Consider the following 14,701-nt stretch of genomic DNA (forward strand, 5'->3'; position numbering starts at 1 on the left):
GGCAGCTTCCTCTCACACGTCCCCTTTGCCTTTAAGCCTCTGAAACAACCGTTTCTGGAGAACTTGGTGCCTGGCCATGCCAGAGGCCCCACCCCCACCCCCCACTCCCTGCTCCCCCCCGGACTTCCTACCTTTCCCTGCAGCCTTTAGCCAGCCCGGAGCCTGCCCGACAGTGCGTCTTGCCGAGGCCACGCTGCCAATTAGCTGTCGAGGGTACTTGCAGCTGGCCTGGGTATAGCCACCGCCACCAGGCTGGCCTCCAGGCCTTCACTTTCTGTTTGCTCCCTGGTGGCTTCTGAGGACAGATTCTGGCCACAGCCCTCAAGGTTCTCTGGGACCTGGTTCTGTCCCCCTCCCCCCAAAATTTAGCCTCCATTTCTGCCTGCTAAATGTCTTGGGAAGTTGTTGCTCAGGGGTGGAAGAATAAAGGGCAACATTGAGGTGATGTTATTTAATTCCTTGGTTCTTTTTTGTTTTTGTTTAAAAAAAAAAAAGCTAAACCCTCTCTGACTTCCCGTCTTTACACTTCCCCCCACTCTGAAATGTCCTCACCCTTCCAGCCTCTGGGCCTCTGTCACCTCCTCCAGGAAGTCTTCCAGGCTGGCTTGCTCCTTTTCTCTCTTGCTGACACCTCCCATGCGTACCCAGCGCCCCCCACTCCCCAGCACGGAGGTGTGTGCTTTCTGGGGTGGGGGAGGGGAGGATGCCTGGGAAGGAGGGGTTCTTCCCTGCACTGGTAGTGGGTGGGTTCTCCCCGTCCTAGAGGGGTCCTCTGTCATTCACGCTCCAGAAAGCAGTCCTGGGCCGGTGGCACCTGGAATATTCCCTCCCCCATCTCCCATGTGGCAGCAAAGAAAAAGGCAAGGGGGGGGCCTCTGGGGGCTGACGAGGTCAAAGTGCACCCCACCAGCCGGAACCCCCAGCTTCTCCCTGGGTCCCACAGTGCTTGGAACCCCCCGGGGCAGGGGGTGGGGAGAGTGGGTTTCCCTGAACCAGCTGCAGTTCCCTCTGGGGTGCTGGGTCCCAGAAACGCCACGGACTGGGCCAGCCCTTGTTCCCCTTTCCCGGGGAAGGAAGGGCTCGAAGTTCCACCTGGGGGTTTCAGCGACTCAAAGATCCCAGCCCTGGGGGAACCAGGCCGACTGTTTCAGCAGCTGACGGTTTCGGGGGGAAATCAGCTCGGGGTCCCTTTCTCTGAACAATGACACCCCCCCATGCCCTTGGAAAATGAGTGTGTGAATCAGAAGGGGGCGCCCAGCTGCAGGGCGGATGCGGCTGTGCAGTCAGATGTGTCTGCTTTGGGGGCCCGGAGAGGTAGCTCTGCGGGGAGGGCACTTACCTTGCACGGGCCTGGCCTGGGTTCGATTCCCCTGCATCCCACATGCCCCCACCCCAAGCCCCATCAGGAGTAATTCCTGAGCACAGAGCCAGGAGTCACCCCAGAACACCGCCAGATGTGGCCAACCCCACCCCCGCTTCCCCCCCAAAAAAACCCCAAACTAGATATTTTGGGGGGCCAGGTGAGGTGTGTTGGTCTTGCATCCATTTGACCCAGATTCAGTCCCCTGCACCCCATAGGCTCCCCCAAGCACCCCCAGGAGTGATCTCTGAGTGCAGAGCCAGGAGGAAGCCCTGAGCATCGCGGGGTGTGACCCCCCCAAAAAAAATAAAACACAAAACAAACAACAAAACGAAGCAAAACGATTGATTTCACCAAAATAGCGCGCGTCCACGCCTTTCAGCCTCCGCGCCCCCGCGTCATCCCGCCGGTGCCGCGTACTCGCGAGGCTCTGGGGCACGAGGCGGCGCCGCTGGTGACGGAGGGTGCGGAGTTGCAGGGCGGAGGGGTGCGGGGTTTTGTCTAGTCCCGGGTTTTGTCTAGTCCCCGTAGCCAGAGAGAGGCACGCGCGCGTCCGGTCCACAGGCGGTCCCCACGGCGACCGCTAGGGGTCGCTCCTGAGCACGGGCTCCCAGGTGTCCCCCAAGCATCACTGCCTGGCTGTAGGGCTTCCTGGAGGAGGCAGTCCCCTCTTCCCGCCCTTGGGGGCTCCCCTGCGTCTCCAGCACCGCCTGCAACCGCCACCCGGGTATCCAAAGCCTCTGCATCCCAATCGTCAGGGCACAGCGGGGAGGGCGCTGGCCTTGCACGCGGGTGACCCGGGTTCGAATCCCGGACACTCCACAGGGCCCCCCTGAGCACCGCCAGGAGTGATTCCTGAGTGCAGAGCCAGGAGTCAGCCCTAAACACTGCAACACTGCTTGGTGCGCACCTCCCCGCCCCCCAAAGAACTAAGGGTCAGATGAGAGCTTGCTCCATCCTCCCCTTCCCTCCCCCCCACCCCCACAAGGAGATTTCGCCCTTCCAGAAGGTTCTGCCTGCTCTTCTAAGCCACGGGGGTAGGTCACCTTCGAGATTGCCGCAGCAAACACTCGCGGCACCTGCCCGGTCTGTTATCTTATGTAATCCCCGCCGACGCCGCCCTCCCCCTCCCCCCAGTCTGCAAGAACGCCAGTGCTCCACTGAGTTCTTAAACCGTGGGTCGCTGCATCTCCGCGGGGTGACGCCTCCCACCGTAGTCCAGGGTCTGCCCCCGCCCACAAATTCAAACTGGACCAGAGTTTCCAGGCCCGTCCACCCCCTGGTTGCAAGATAGTCCAGCAGGGAGGGCTTTTGCCTTGCACGTGGTGGACCCGGGTTCGATCTCCGCCATCCCGTAGGGTCCCTCCGCCCCACTGCAGTAGTACCAGGAGTAGTGAACTGTGCTGGTTCCAGGAGTGAGCCCTAGGCACAGCCAGATGTGACCCAAACACACACACACACACACACACACACACACACACCAAAACAAGGGGGTTCAGGAGTCTCAAGTGGAAGAGGTTTAAAAAGCTTCCCTAAGGGCCAGTGGGTACGCCACTTGCCTCGCCCATGGCTAACCCCACGCGTGGCCGGCCTGGGTTCAATCCCTGGCATCCCGTCGGACCCCCTGAGCCCCGCCAGGAGTGTTCCCAGAGTGCAGAGCCAGGAGTCAGCCCTAAGCACTGCTGAGGGGCTGGAGCAATTAGCGCAGCGGGGAGGGCATTTGCCTTGCACGCGGCTGACCCGGGTTTGATTCCCAGCATCTCATATGGCCCTCTGAGCACCGCCAGGAGTCAGTCCTGAGTGCAGAGCCAGGAGTGACCCCTGAGCATCGCCGGGTGTGACCCAAAAAGCAAAAAAAAAAAAAAAAAAAAAAAAATTAAATGTTCCTAAGCACTGCTGGGTGTGACCCCAAAACCAAAATAAATAAAACACGAAGCTTCTCCATGCTGACTCCCGCTGGCCTTTCCTGACCCCCCCCCCCCCCCATGGTCCATGCTTGGATTCTGGGCTCTTGGGTTCTGGCCAAACCCTGGGCTTGTCAGCCCAGCTCCCTTTTCAGTGACTTTCCCTTTCTTTTTCCTTTCCTGCTTTCGGTTTTAGGACCACACCTGGCAGTGCTCAGGACCCCAACTCTGCACTCCTGGATCTCTCCTGGGGGTCCTCAGGGGACCCTCTGGGCCGCTGGGAACTGAACCAGGTCCGCTACGTGCAAGGCAGATGCCTGCCCTGCTGTACAATGGCTTCGACACCCCACTTTTTTTTTTTTTGCAAAAACAGGGATTGGGACCAAGGCCCGACACCCACCAGCTAAGCTCCCCACTTCTGAACTTCATCCCAGTAGCCCCCCTCCCCAGCCCCGGCAAACACCCCTCCCACCCACCCCCAGCTCTTCTCTATCTGGGCTTGTTCTTCTCAGGGGTGACCCCTGGCAGTGACTGGGGACCCTCATGTGGTGCTGAGGATCGGAGCCAGGGTCCTAATTGACACCACTGCCTTAGCTCCGCCTCTCTCTCTCTCTCTCTCTCTCTCTCTCTCTCTCTCTCTCTCTCTCTCTCTCTCTCTCTCTCCACTTGATATGATTATTGTGACTTAGTTTTGCTTTATGTTTTGGCTTTGGGGCCACACCTGGCAGCGCTCAGGGGTTACTCCAGTCTCTGTGCTACTGGCGGGGCTCTGAGAATCCAAACAGGGTTCTGGGGATTGAAGCCGGGTTGGTTGCATGCAAGGTAAACAATGCCCTCCCTGCTGGGCTCTCTCTCTAGCCCCAGTATTGTAGCACTGTGGTCCCGTTGCTCATTGATTTGCTCGAGTGGGCACCAGTAACGTCTCCATGGTGAGACTTGTTGTGACTGTGTTTGGCCTATCGAATACGCCACGGGGAGCTTGCCAGGCTCTGCCGTGCGGGCGGGATACTCTTGGTAGCTTGCCGGGCTCTCCGAGAGGGACGGAGGAATCGAACCTGGGTCGGCTGCATGCAAGGCAAATGCCCTACCCGCTGTGCTATCGCTCCAGTATAGCCCTAATAGTATTATTGTTGTTGTTATTATTATTATTTTACTGCATTTATTTGAGTGCTACCCCCAGTGGTGCTCAGGGCTTAACTCACCGTGGCTCTGTGCTCAGGAACCACTCCTGGCATTGCTGGGGGAAATTTATGAGATGCTGGGGATTGAATTTACTCGACCACATGCAAGGCAAGGACCTTTTCCCCACCCCCCTGTTCTCTCTCTCCAGCCCTTTGTTTGTTTGGGGGCCACACCTGGCGGTGCTCAGGGGTTACTCCTGGCTTTGTGCTCAGAGATCACACCTGGTGATGCTTAGGGGGCCCTGTGGGATAACAGGGATAGAAAACGGGTCGTCCCCACGGTACTCTCTCTTCAGCCCTGTAATCTGCCTTCTAAAATGTATGTAAATATGTATATATGTAATAGTAATGTATGTAATAGACTTTTTTTTTTCTTTTTGGGTCACACCCGGCATTGCACAGGGGTCACTCCTGGCTCCTGCCCTCAGGAATGACTCCTGGCGGTGCTTGGGGGACCCTATGGGATGCTGGGAATCAAACCCGGGTCGGCCGCGTGCAAGGTAAATGCCCTCCCCGCTGTGCTATCGCTCCAGCCCCCGTAATCGACACTACATGACAAAAATAAGGGGCCAAGAGAGAGAAGGCTTCATGAAAGGCCGGAGGTCGCCCCAAATAACTCCATCTGAACTTCCCCGAGAAGCTTCACTGTTCTTTGATGGCTTCTTTTGAGGGGGTGGTGGTTCCGGGGCTACACCCGTCAACGCTCAGGGCTTCCTCCTGGCCCTGCACTCAAGGATCACCCCTGGAGGTACCCGGGAGACCCCACAGGATGCCGGGGATCAAACCCGGGTTGGCCGTGCGCAAAGCAAGCACTCTCCCCTCTGGAGTATCGCTCTGGCCCCATCCTCCTGCCTTTTTTTTTTTTCTTTTTGGAGCACACCCAGCGATGCACAGGGGTCACTCCTGGCTCATGCACTCAGGAATTACTCCTGGTGGTGCTCAGGGGACCCTATGGGATGCTGGCATTTGAACCCGGGTCGGCCACATGCAAGGCAAATGCCCCCTCCCCGCTGTGCTATCGCTCCAGCCCCTCATCCTGCCTTTTATTAATTTTTTCTTCCTTCCTAAGACTGATTCTGCAGAGGAGGGCGGGGCCTCCCCGCAGGGGTGAGCTGCACCCCAGCAGTACCCCAGACGCCGGGCCTAGGGGTTGGTTACTCGTTGGCCATTGCATACGGCGGTGTGAGGGCGGATAGCGGGCTTGCCCGGGCTCCCCGGGGCCCAAGACGGAACTCGGGGGCCCCCCTCTGCAGCACCTGAGTTCAGCTTTTGGAGCCAGCTCCCCCCCAAATTTCCCCCCTATTTTTTTTTAATTTTTTCTTTTCGGTAGCCCGGAAACTGTTCCAGCCTCTCTACCAGCTGTTGTTTATGATCCCGGCCCCTGGCTGGCTCTGACAGCCACGTGGGTGTCCAGAAGCGTTTCTTCTTCTTCGAACCACCTCCCCACCGTTTCGTGATCGCGCTGGGGCGTTCGCCCCCAGATGGGCGCCAGCTCCCTTGACCGAACGAGGGTCCCGGCTCGGCTGCCTTCCTGGCCGTGGACCGTCAGGCCCACCCAGATGCTTCCCCAGCCCGGGCCGGGTGCGGGTGCTGGAGCGAGTAGGGCCGGGCGGTGGCTTGAGCCAAGGCTCGTCCAGGGCTGACGGCTGCAGATGCATCTTCCGGGCCTGCATCTCTGTCCCTCTGGGCCCTCCTGCCTCAGCTCCTCTCCCATCACGGGGTCCGAGCTCCACCCCCACCCTGAACAATTTTTTTTTTCTTATTGCATCACACCTGGCGATGCACAGGGGTGATTCCTAGCTCTGCACTCAGGAATTACTCCTGGCGGTGCTCAGGGGACCCTATGGGATGCTGGGAATCGAACCCGGTTCGGCCGCGTGCAAGGCAAACGCCCTCCCCTCTGTGCTATCCCTCCAGCCCCCTCCCCCCAAACAATCTCACCCTTCTCCGAGGGCTCCGTGGTAAAACTTTTGCCTGGCATGGGATCTAATCTGGGATTGAGCGCCCCCACGCTGATTTTTAAAAAATGGTGGTGGGGGGCGGGGTTGGGAGAGAGTTCAGTGGATAGGGTGTTTGTGCTTTTAAGGGGTAGGATCCCCAGTACCCCCCTTAGGGTCCCCCAAGCTCACCAGGAGGGACTCCTGAGCACAGAGCCAGGAGGAAGCCCTGAGCACTGCCGGGGATGGGCTCCAAATCAACATAAAGTTTCCTTCGCGGTAACTACCTTCCTTCGCGCCTTGGCCCGTTCTGATCCCGTCCTGGGACAGAGTCCCCCTCCTCCTCTGGAACCTTGAAAAGCTCCTGCCCCAGTGACGCCCTTTTGTCCCCGCCAGGACCCCCGGCCCGCGCTGCCTCCTCCCTGCACACCTCCCTTCTTTAGTTTGGGTTTTGATTTCTGGCCACACCCGGCGATGCTGAAGAGTAACTCTGGGCTCTACACCCAGGGATCACTCCCCGCGGTGCTCAGGGCACCCTGTTGGATGCCGGGGATCGAACCCGGTGGGCCGTGCGCAAGGCAGACGCCCTCCCCGCCGGGCTGTCGCTCCCCACTCCCTTCTCAGACTTACTCTGCTTCTCCCCCAGCCTTGGGCCCTGTGTCCTTCCCTCCAGCCACTCGGCCGGGGGCTTCTCTGGGCCAGGCTCACGGTGTCTGGAGCCATAGGACACGACACGTGACCCACCCGGGCTCGATCCCCAGCATCCCAGAGGGTCCCCCGAGCCCCGCCAGGAGTGATGCCTGAGTGCAGAGCCACGAGTCAGCCCTGAGAATCGCCAGGTGGGACCCAAAAAGCCAAAAAAGAATTCAGTGCTGGGGTTGGAGCAATAGCACAGCGGGGAGGGCATTTGCCTTGCTCGGGGCCGACCCGGGTTCGATTCCCAGCATCCCATAGGGTCCCCCGAGCACCGCCAGGAGTCATTCCTGAGTGCAGAGCCAGGAGTAACCCCTGAGCATTGCCAGGTGTGACCCACCCCCCCCCCCAAAAAAAGAATTCAGTTCTGCTCAAGCCCTCGATGCCAACTTACCTGGGCCCACCCTGGGGTCTCAGGGCCCTCCAGGGCTGCCCCTGGCAGTGCCGGGGATCGGACCATGGTCGCCTGCAGCCTTGAGTGCCGTGTCCCTGTGTTGGGTGCCCTATGGCCCTCCCCACACCACTGGTTTGTTGAATGACTGCATGACGGCCATGGGGCTCTAAGGCTCACCCAGGGAGGGTCTGGGGTTCGAAGAGGATTCTCACCAGCCAAGGGGGTGGGGGGACTGGTACCCACCAGAGCTGTCGACTGCTCTTCCCATGTCCCTGGAGGCTGCTGTCCTCTCCTGGACGGGGCAGGTCAGGACCAGAGAGGGGCAGTGACTGCTCCGGGGTCACACAGCAATGCAGAGTGTTGTCACACCTGAAGCCCAGTTGCTTCCCGTGTCCTCAGAGGGGCAAACAGTGACGGGAACCAACTGTAAAATGTACTTAGAGGGGCCGGAGCTATAGGGCAGCAGGGAGAGCATTTGCTTTGCATGTGACTGACCCGGTTCAATCCCTGGCATCCCATAGGGTCCCCTGAGCACTGACCAGGAGTAATTCCTGAGTGCAGAGCCAGACATCAGCCTTGAGCAGTGCCAGGTGTGGGCCCCAAAGAGACAAAACAAAAAGTAGCACTTCACCCCGGGGCCAGGAGTGGGTCCAATGGGAGAGCACAGCTGGGTTCCATCCCCAGCACCACCCATACCACAAACGACTAAGGCAGTGGACACTGGCCTAATGCCCATCAAACAGAGAAACATAATGCTGGTCCCGGGAATACTATGCAACCAGGAAAAAGGAAGCAGTTCCTAGTCTGCTCCAGGAGATGACTGAGGGGCGGGGGTGGGGTGGGTGGGGGCGGTGGTGCCTGCAAACGTGAGACCGGGTTAAAGGAGGGAAACACCAAATGAGACACATCCCGTGTCTGACTCCACCATGGGAAAATCCAAAATAGGTCTCTTGGGTGGAGAAAAAAGCCGGGTTCGTGGTGGGCGGCTTCTGGAGGAGGAGGATGGGGCAGCTCGGGATCGGCAGAAGCTTCACAGGCAGTTTCTAAATGTGTACAAAGTTACTTCGGAGGGTGGGGGATGACAGGGCTGGTGGGAGGGGTTACATAACGCCGTGTCTCTATTAAAAACCGTCCAGGCCTCCAGCGGGCGGATTCTGCCGCCCCTGATTGACAGCTCTGTCAGGCATTGATGGGCCGTTTTTAGACACTCCGCTGGTGGCCGGCGACACAAGCGCGGACTCCGAGTCCCCGGGGCTGCCTGGCCAGGATGCGTGATGCCCAGACTCGCCTTGTCCTCAGAGCCTGCGCCCTGGGTATTTGGAAACCAAATCGTGTGCGTGTGTGTGTGTGTGTGTGTGTGTGTGTGTGTGTGTGTGTGTTTGGGGGTTGGGACGTTGCTATACTGCCCATTTCCCTTCGAGATGTCAAACCCCGACCACCCCACCCCACCCCTCGGACACACACACACACACACACACACACACACACAATTAAAGGTCCACTAATGAAATCCGACATGGCTGCTGGGTCCACAGATCCTGTGTGACCCCAAGCAAGTGGCCACGTGTGGCTATTAGCACATACGGGAAAAAGACCCCACGCCCTGGAGCCAGAGTGATAGGACAACGAGGAGGGCCCTTGCCTTACACTCAGCCCACTGGGTTTGTTCCCCGGCATCCCACAGGGTCCCCTGAGCCCTGCCAGGAGTGAGCCCCGAGCACAGAGGCACAGATAAGCCCTAAGCACCAGCAGGTGGGGGACCCCCCCCCATCAAATCAGACTAGCCCAAGCCAAACCCCTCCAGGCCAGGGAGAGCAATTTAAGCCCCTGAGCACATCTTGGGCTGCAGGGACCCCAGATTTGGTCCCCAGCACCTCATGGTCCCCCAAACACTGCCAGAAGCACCCCCTTTGCCCCCCCAAGCATAACACCAGTAAGTGCCCCTGAGCATCAGCAGATGTGGCCACCCCCTAACCCAAACTAAATACAGGGAAAATATCCAACGCACCACCCCAAGTGAGACTAAAAGTCAGAAATAGGGGCTGGCGAGAGAATTCGATGGTCTGAACACCTGGTTTTAGCAGCGCCCAGGGGGTCCCCCAAGTTGTTCTGTCCCTGGGCACTGCCCTCTGAGCTCCAGCTGAAGCAAATCACAGAGCAGGCTGTGGGGAGAGCGCGCAGGCAAGACGCGTCCACCTTGCAGGAGCGCCCGGGCCGGAGCCGTGAGACAGCGGGGAGGGCTCTTGCACGTGGCCAACCCAGCTTCCAACCCTGGCCTCTCATAGGGTCCCCGAGCACAGAGCCCGGAGTAACCCCTGAGCATCCCTGGGTGGGGAAAGGAGGGGAGAAAAAAAAAAAGCCTTCCGCAAGCATGACCCGGCCTTCCAAGTCCGCTGAAGTGACCCCAGCATTCACGGCCGTCCCTGAGCCGCCCCAGGGGCCAGTCGGTAGGAGGGCTGGGTGGGTAGAGTCTCTCATCACTGGAAGCCGTGCAGTTCTGTGCACACTGGCTTTATTTCATTTCCTAGTGTCTCAGCCACACCCAGCGACGCGCAGGCATGGCCCTTGGGTCTGCACTCAGGAATCCCTCCCTCCCGGCGAGGCTCAGGGACCACGGGAGAGCCGGGGCTGGAACACCGGGCTTAGGAACACCCTACCCGCTGAACTACCTCTCCGTCCCCTATCCCAGCTCATTTTAACATCAAAAAATTGCAGAAAACTCCTACACTATTATAGAGTCAGAGAATACATGTCCCACTTCCAGCTGATACACTTTGCTGATCTCCTTCCTTGTTTTTTGTTTTTTGGGTATTTTTTTTTTTTTTTTTTGGTGGGGAGAGAGGGTTTTGGTCACACCCGGAAGTGCTTAGGGGCTAGTCCTGATTCTGCTTAGAAGTGACCCCTGGGAGCCCTGTGCAGAGCCAGATGTGGAACTGGACTGGGCTGCATGCAAGGCAAGAGCCTTGACCCTGGCTGGAGATTAATGTCTTCCTGCACTCAGGTCCCACAAACTCTCTCCAGAGAGGAGAGAGTTTTCCCGAAGGACTGAGCACAGGATTTGCATGTAAGGAGCCCCGGGTTCCATCCCCAGCACTGCAAGGCCCCCCCAGCATCAAGCCAGAGTCATTTCCTGTCCCACCCCCTCCGTCCCCCAGGTATGGCCTCAAATTAGAAGTGAAAGTACTGTGGCTAAAGAGATAAGTACAGTGGGAAGGCAAGTACCCTTGCACACGGCTGAACTGGTTCCGTCTCCGGCATCCCATAGGGTCCCCCGTGCCCTGTTAGGAGAGACCCCTGAGTGCAGAGCCAGGAGTAACCCCTGAGCATCGCCAGTATGACCAGAAAAGCCCCAAAGAAACAGAATCAAGGAATGAAAGACAGAAGGAAAGAAAGAAAGAGGGAGAGAGTGGAAGGAAGGAGAAGGATGGAAGGAAGGAAGGAAGGAAGGAAGGAAGGAAGGAAGGAAGGAAGGAAGGAAGGAAGGAAGGAAGGAAGGAAGGAAGGAAGAGAGAGAGAGAAAAAGGAAGGAGGGAAGGGAGGGAAGGAAGGAGGGAGCAAGGAAGGAAGGAAGGAAGAGAGAAAGAGGAAGGAAGGAAGGAAGGGAGGGAAGGAGGAAGGGAGTAAGGAAGGAAGGAAGGAAGGAAGGGAGAAAGAGAAAGGGAGGGAGAGCAAAAGAGGAAGGAAGGAGGGAAGGGTGAAAGGAAGGAAGGAAAGAGGGAAGGAAGGAAGCAAAGCAAGCAAGCAAATCACCCCATTTCTGAAGGTTGTCCCAGAAGGAACTGAGCTGGTTCCCTGCTAAAAGCGTCTCATCTGATGGCAGTTGAGAGCGTTTGCAATCAAAAGAACTTTCCTTGTCATCCTGAGCATTTCATTTTGGGGCCTTCGCTTTGAAGCCCTTGCTGGGGACCGGGGTGATAGGACAGTGGGGAGGGCGTCTGCCTTGCAGGCTGTTGACTCGGGGGTGGTCTCTGGCGTCTCAGAGGATCCCCTAAGCCTCCCCAGGAGTGGTTCCTGAGCACAGAGCCAGGAGTCAGCCCTGAGCACTGCTGGGTGTGGCTCAAAATTTAAAAAACCCACAACGGGGGCTGGAGCGATAGCACAGCGGGGAGGGCGTTTGCCTTGCACGCGGCCCACGCAGGTTCGAATCCCAGCATCCCATAGGGTCCCCTGAGCACCGCCAGGGGTGATTCCTGAGTGCATGAGCCAGGAGTGACCCCTGTGCATTGCTGGGTGTGACCCAAAAAGCAAAAAAAAAAAAAAAAAAAAAACCACAACAATCCATAAAACCTCGCTGGGCCCCGGCAGGTGAGCACCGTGTGAGAGCACTGGCCTAGCATGCGTGAGGCCCTGGGCTGCGTCCCCAGCACCTCTAGAACAACAACAACAACAACAACAAAATGGGATAAATTCACAAGTAAAAGGTTTTCATGTGAGAACCGCGCCGGCCGGGGAGACCCCCTTCCCCAGGGCAAGGCGTTTTCTTTCCCACCCGCCAGCTACATCCTTCCCCCAGACCGAGCTAAATCCAGCGGGATTGAGACTTAATCCCACTTCCCCGTCTCTGGGGCCGGAGGGGAAATGGGCCCCAGCTGGTCTGTTTCCCTGCCCCCCCCGCCACCCCCCCACATCCCAGCTTGATGATGGACACAGCAACTGGGCAGGCGGGGCGGGGGGGGGGCGGGGGGAGGTGGGCGCACTGCGGCTGGACAGTGGCTAAGGATGTGGAACGGAAACGGCAAAGCCAGTAGCCGTGGCCTGGGCCAGAGTGATTCTGGGGGGGGGGCATTTAATCGTTGGGGCAGGGACGGAAGCTGGAGGGGACAGAAGGGGGGGAAGGAAAAACCCAGGTCAGGGCGGTGACCTCTGCCAGTTAGAGCTGAGATGGGGGGGCGGGGGTGGGCAAAATCCTTTGCAAAGGGCTTCCAGTTCCACAGCCAGCTTCTGGGCACCCCTCTCTCTAGGAATCATGGCGAGCACCCGCCCCCCCGGCATACCGGGGACCAGACCCTCACCCGGTCAGATCACCCCGAAGCAAGTACCTTGCTTGCTGTGCTGTGTTTTTCTGTTCGTGTGTGTGTGTGTGTGTGTGTGTGTGTGTGTGTGCGCGCGCGTTTGCTTCTGTTTTGGGGTCACATCAGGTGGTGCTCAGGGCTGACTCCTGCCTCTTGCACTCAGGAATCACTCCGGGCGCAGCTCGGGGTGGGGGGGGGGGACCCTCTGGGATGCTGGGGACCAAACCCAGGTTGGCCGGCTGGGTGCAGGGCAAGCTCCCTCCCCACTGGACGGTCCCTCAAGTGCCGGGGCTGGAAAAATCGCATAAAATCGCATCCCCGCGGCCGCCACCACCGCTGCCTCCTTTTCTGGGCCGACCCTCCAGGAGGCACTCTGGAGCGTGCCTGCATGGGGGTCCCTGGCTTTCCCCTCGCCCACCCCGCAGCCTCTGGCCAGCCCCTATATTCAGCCTGTTGGTTCCTCTTGGGTCCCTTCGGGTCCTCTCTCGGGGGCCAGACAGGGGCCCCAGCTCTGCCTTCCCCAGTGGTCACTCTCTCTGCTCCCCTGGACCCGAACTTCCTATTCCCTAGAAGGGCCACATTTCATGGCTTAGACCCCCCCAGCAGGGTACCTGCCGCCCCCCACCGTGACCCCCCACCCCCTGGGCTTTTCTTCCTATGCACAAGGGGGGCCCCCCCCAGGCAGAAGGGTCCAGAGCTGCTGCAGAGAAACGCGTGTCTCCGAATTCGGGTGTGACAGCCGCGAGGCGAGGCGCGGGGTGGGCAGGGTGGGGGCACCGGGGTGCAGCCCACCCACCCTGGGCCGGTTCTTCCGGCCTCACCCGGTTTCGGGGGGCCACCCGGGAAGAGGCGGGGAACTGACACTCCTCCGGGGCTCAAGGTCAAGTGCCGGGTTGAAGCGCCGCGCTGGGCTCTCCTGCACCCCAAAAGCCACTTGCCCCGCGCACCCCCAAAGCCCCGGGGCGCCCCCACGGCCGCTCTCTCGGTGCCCAGGCACAGGGCAGGGGGCGGGAGGAGCGGCCACCCCGAGACCCGCGGAGACCAGACGCGCCCCCAGGCTTCTCGCGCGCCTCGAGCCCCTCCCCGCCGCCCCCGCTCTCTCCTCCCACCGGTTTTTCCACAAGCTTAAAGTCGCCTGGACCAACACCTCATCTCCCCCCCACACACCCCCGCAGCACTGCACCCCTCCCCGCCCCCAGAAAGCGCCTCCGCCCTAGCGCCCAGACAAAACCACCGTCCACCGGGGCGCAGGTGGGCTTCCCAAACCCCCACCCGCCCCGCCGGCGGCGGGCCGAGGGGACCCGAACCCGCGCGATCCGGGCGTCGGCCCACCCCACCCCCGGTGCGTCCTAGGGGTGCCAACTGAGGCCGGCAGGCGGGGTGGGTGTGGGGGGGACTTTGGCCAAGGTCAGGCTGAGCCGGTGAGCGAGTCGGTGGAGGGGGGGCGCGACGGTGGGGGGGTGTGTGCCGGGGTCCGGGGCGCGGGGACCCGGGGCTCTAGGATCGCGCCTCAATGCCTGCGTGTGGCTTACCTGGCGCCGCGGCCGCGCTGGGGTGCTCCGGTGGCTCCCGGTCCGGGGATGCAGCGCCGCGCGCACCTCGCACCCACTTCCTCGTCTCCGCCCCGCCGGGCACCCCCCCACCCCCTGCTCCGCGCCCCGATCGCTCCTCCTCGCGCGCCCGGCCGCTCCTTCCCAAGTCCCCGCACCCTCCTTCCTCGATTCCTCACTCCGCAGCGCGCGCGCGCGCGCGCGCGCGAGCGCGAACGCGCCCCTCGCCTCGCCCTCCCCCTCTTGCTCAGTTCCAGGCTGGCAGCCCCCGCTCTGGCCTTATTTCTCGGCGCGCGCGGACACTTTCCCCTCCCTCTTTCTTCCCGTCACTCTGCCCCACCCCCACCCCGTCTTTCCCACGCTATCCCCCCTTTCTCTCCGCCCACTTTCCCTCCCCGACCCTTCTTACCTCTGGAGCCAGGATCCAGGATCCAACTGTGCTGGTCATTGGGAGCCCCCTCCCCCACCCCCACCCAAACTCTCAGCGGGGGTCCAGGCTTGGGGACCCTGTCTGAGGAGGGCCGGATGCCCAGATCAGGTGGCACCCTTCACTTGGGGGTGGCAGGTAGCACCCCACTGCGGGAATCAGGCTGGGAGAGGGGAGCTGGGGAATTCTGGAATCTGGCAGTGGGAGAAGCAGTGGCACCAAAGCTCTCGGGGGGGGGGGGGG

General features: G+C 60.2%; 1 protein-coding gene across 2 annotated transcripts in view; it reads right to left on the minus strand.

Moving 5' to 3' along the window:
• The window catches only part of HRH2 (histamine receptor H2), a 38,614-nt gene extending 24,369 nt beyond the window's left edge, over positions 1-14,245 (minus strand). The window contains exon 1 of one of the 2 annotated variants that reach the window (XM_004611531.3): positions 14,014-14,239. The gene's annotated coding sequence lies outside the window, so the exon portion shown is untranslated. Of the gene's footprint in view, positions 1-14,013 lie in introns of both variants that reach the window. The other variant, XM_055124223.1, reaches the window with a different exon arrangement.
• Between the last annotated feature and the right edge of the window lie 456 nt (positions 14,246-14,701).

Source organism: Sorex araneus, chromosome 2 (genome assembly GCF_027595985.1).
Source record: "Sorex araneus isolate mSorAra2 chromosome 2, mSorAra2.pri, whole genome shotgun sequence".
NCBI classification, from domain to species: Eukaryota; Metazoa; Chordata; class Mammalia; order Eulipotyphla; family Soricidae; genus Sorex; species Sorex araneus.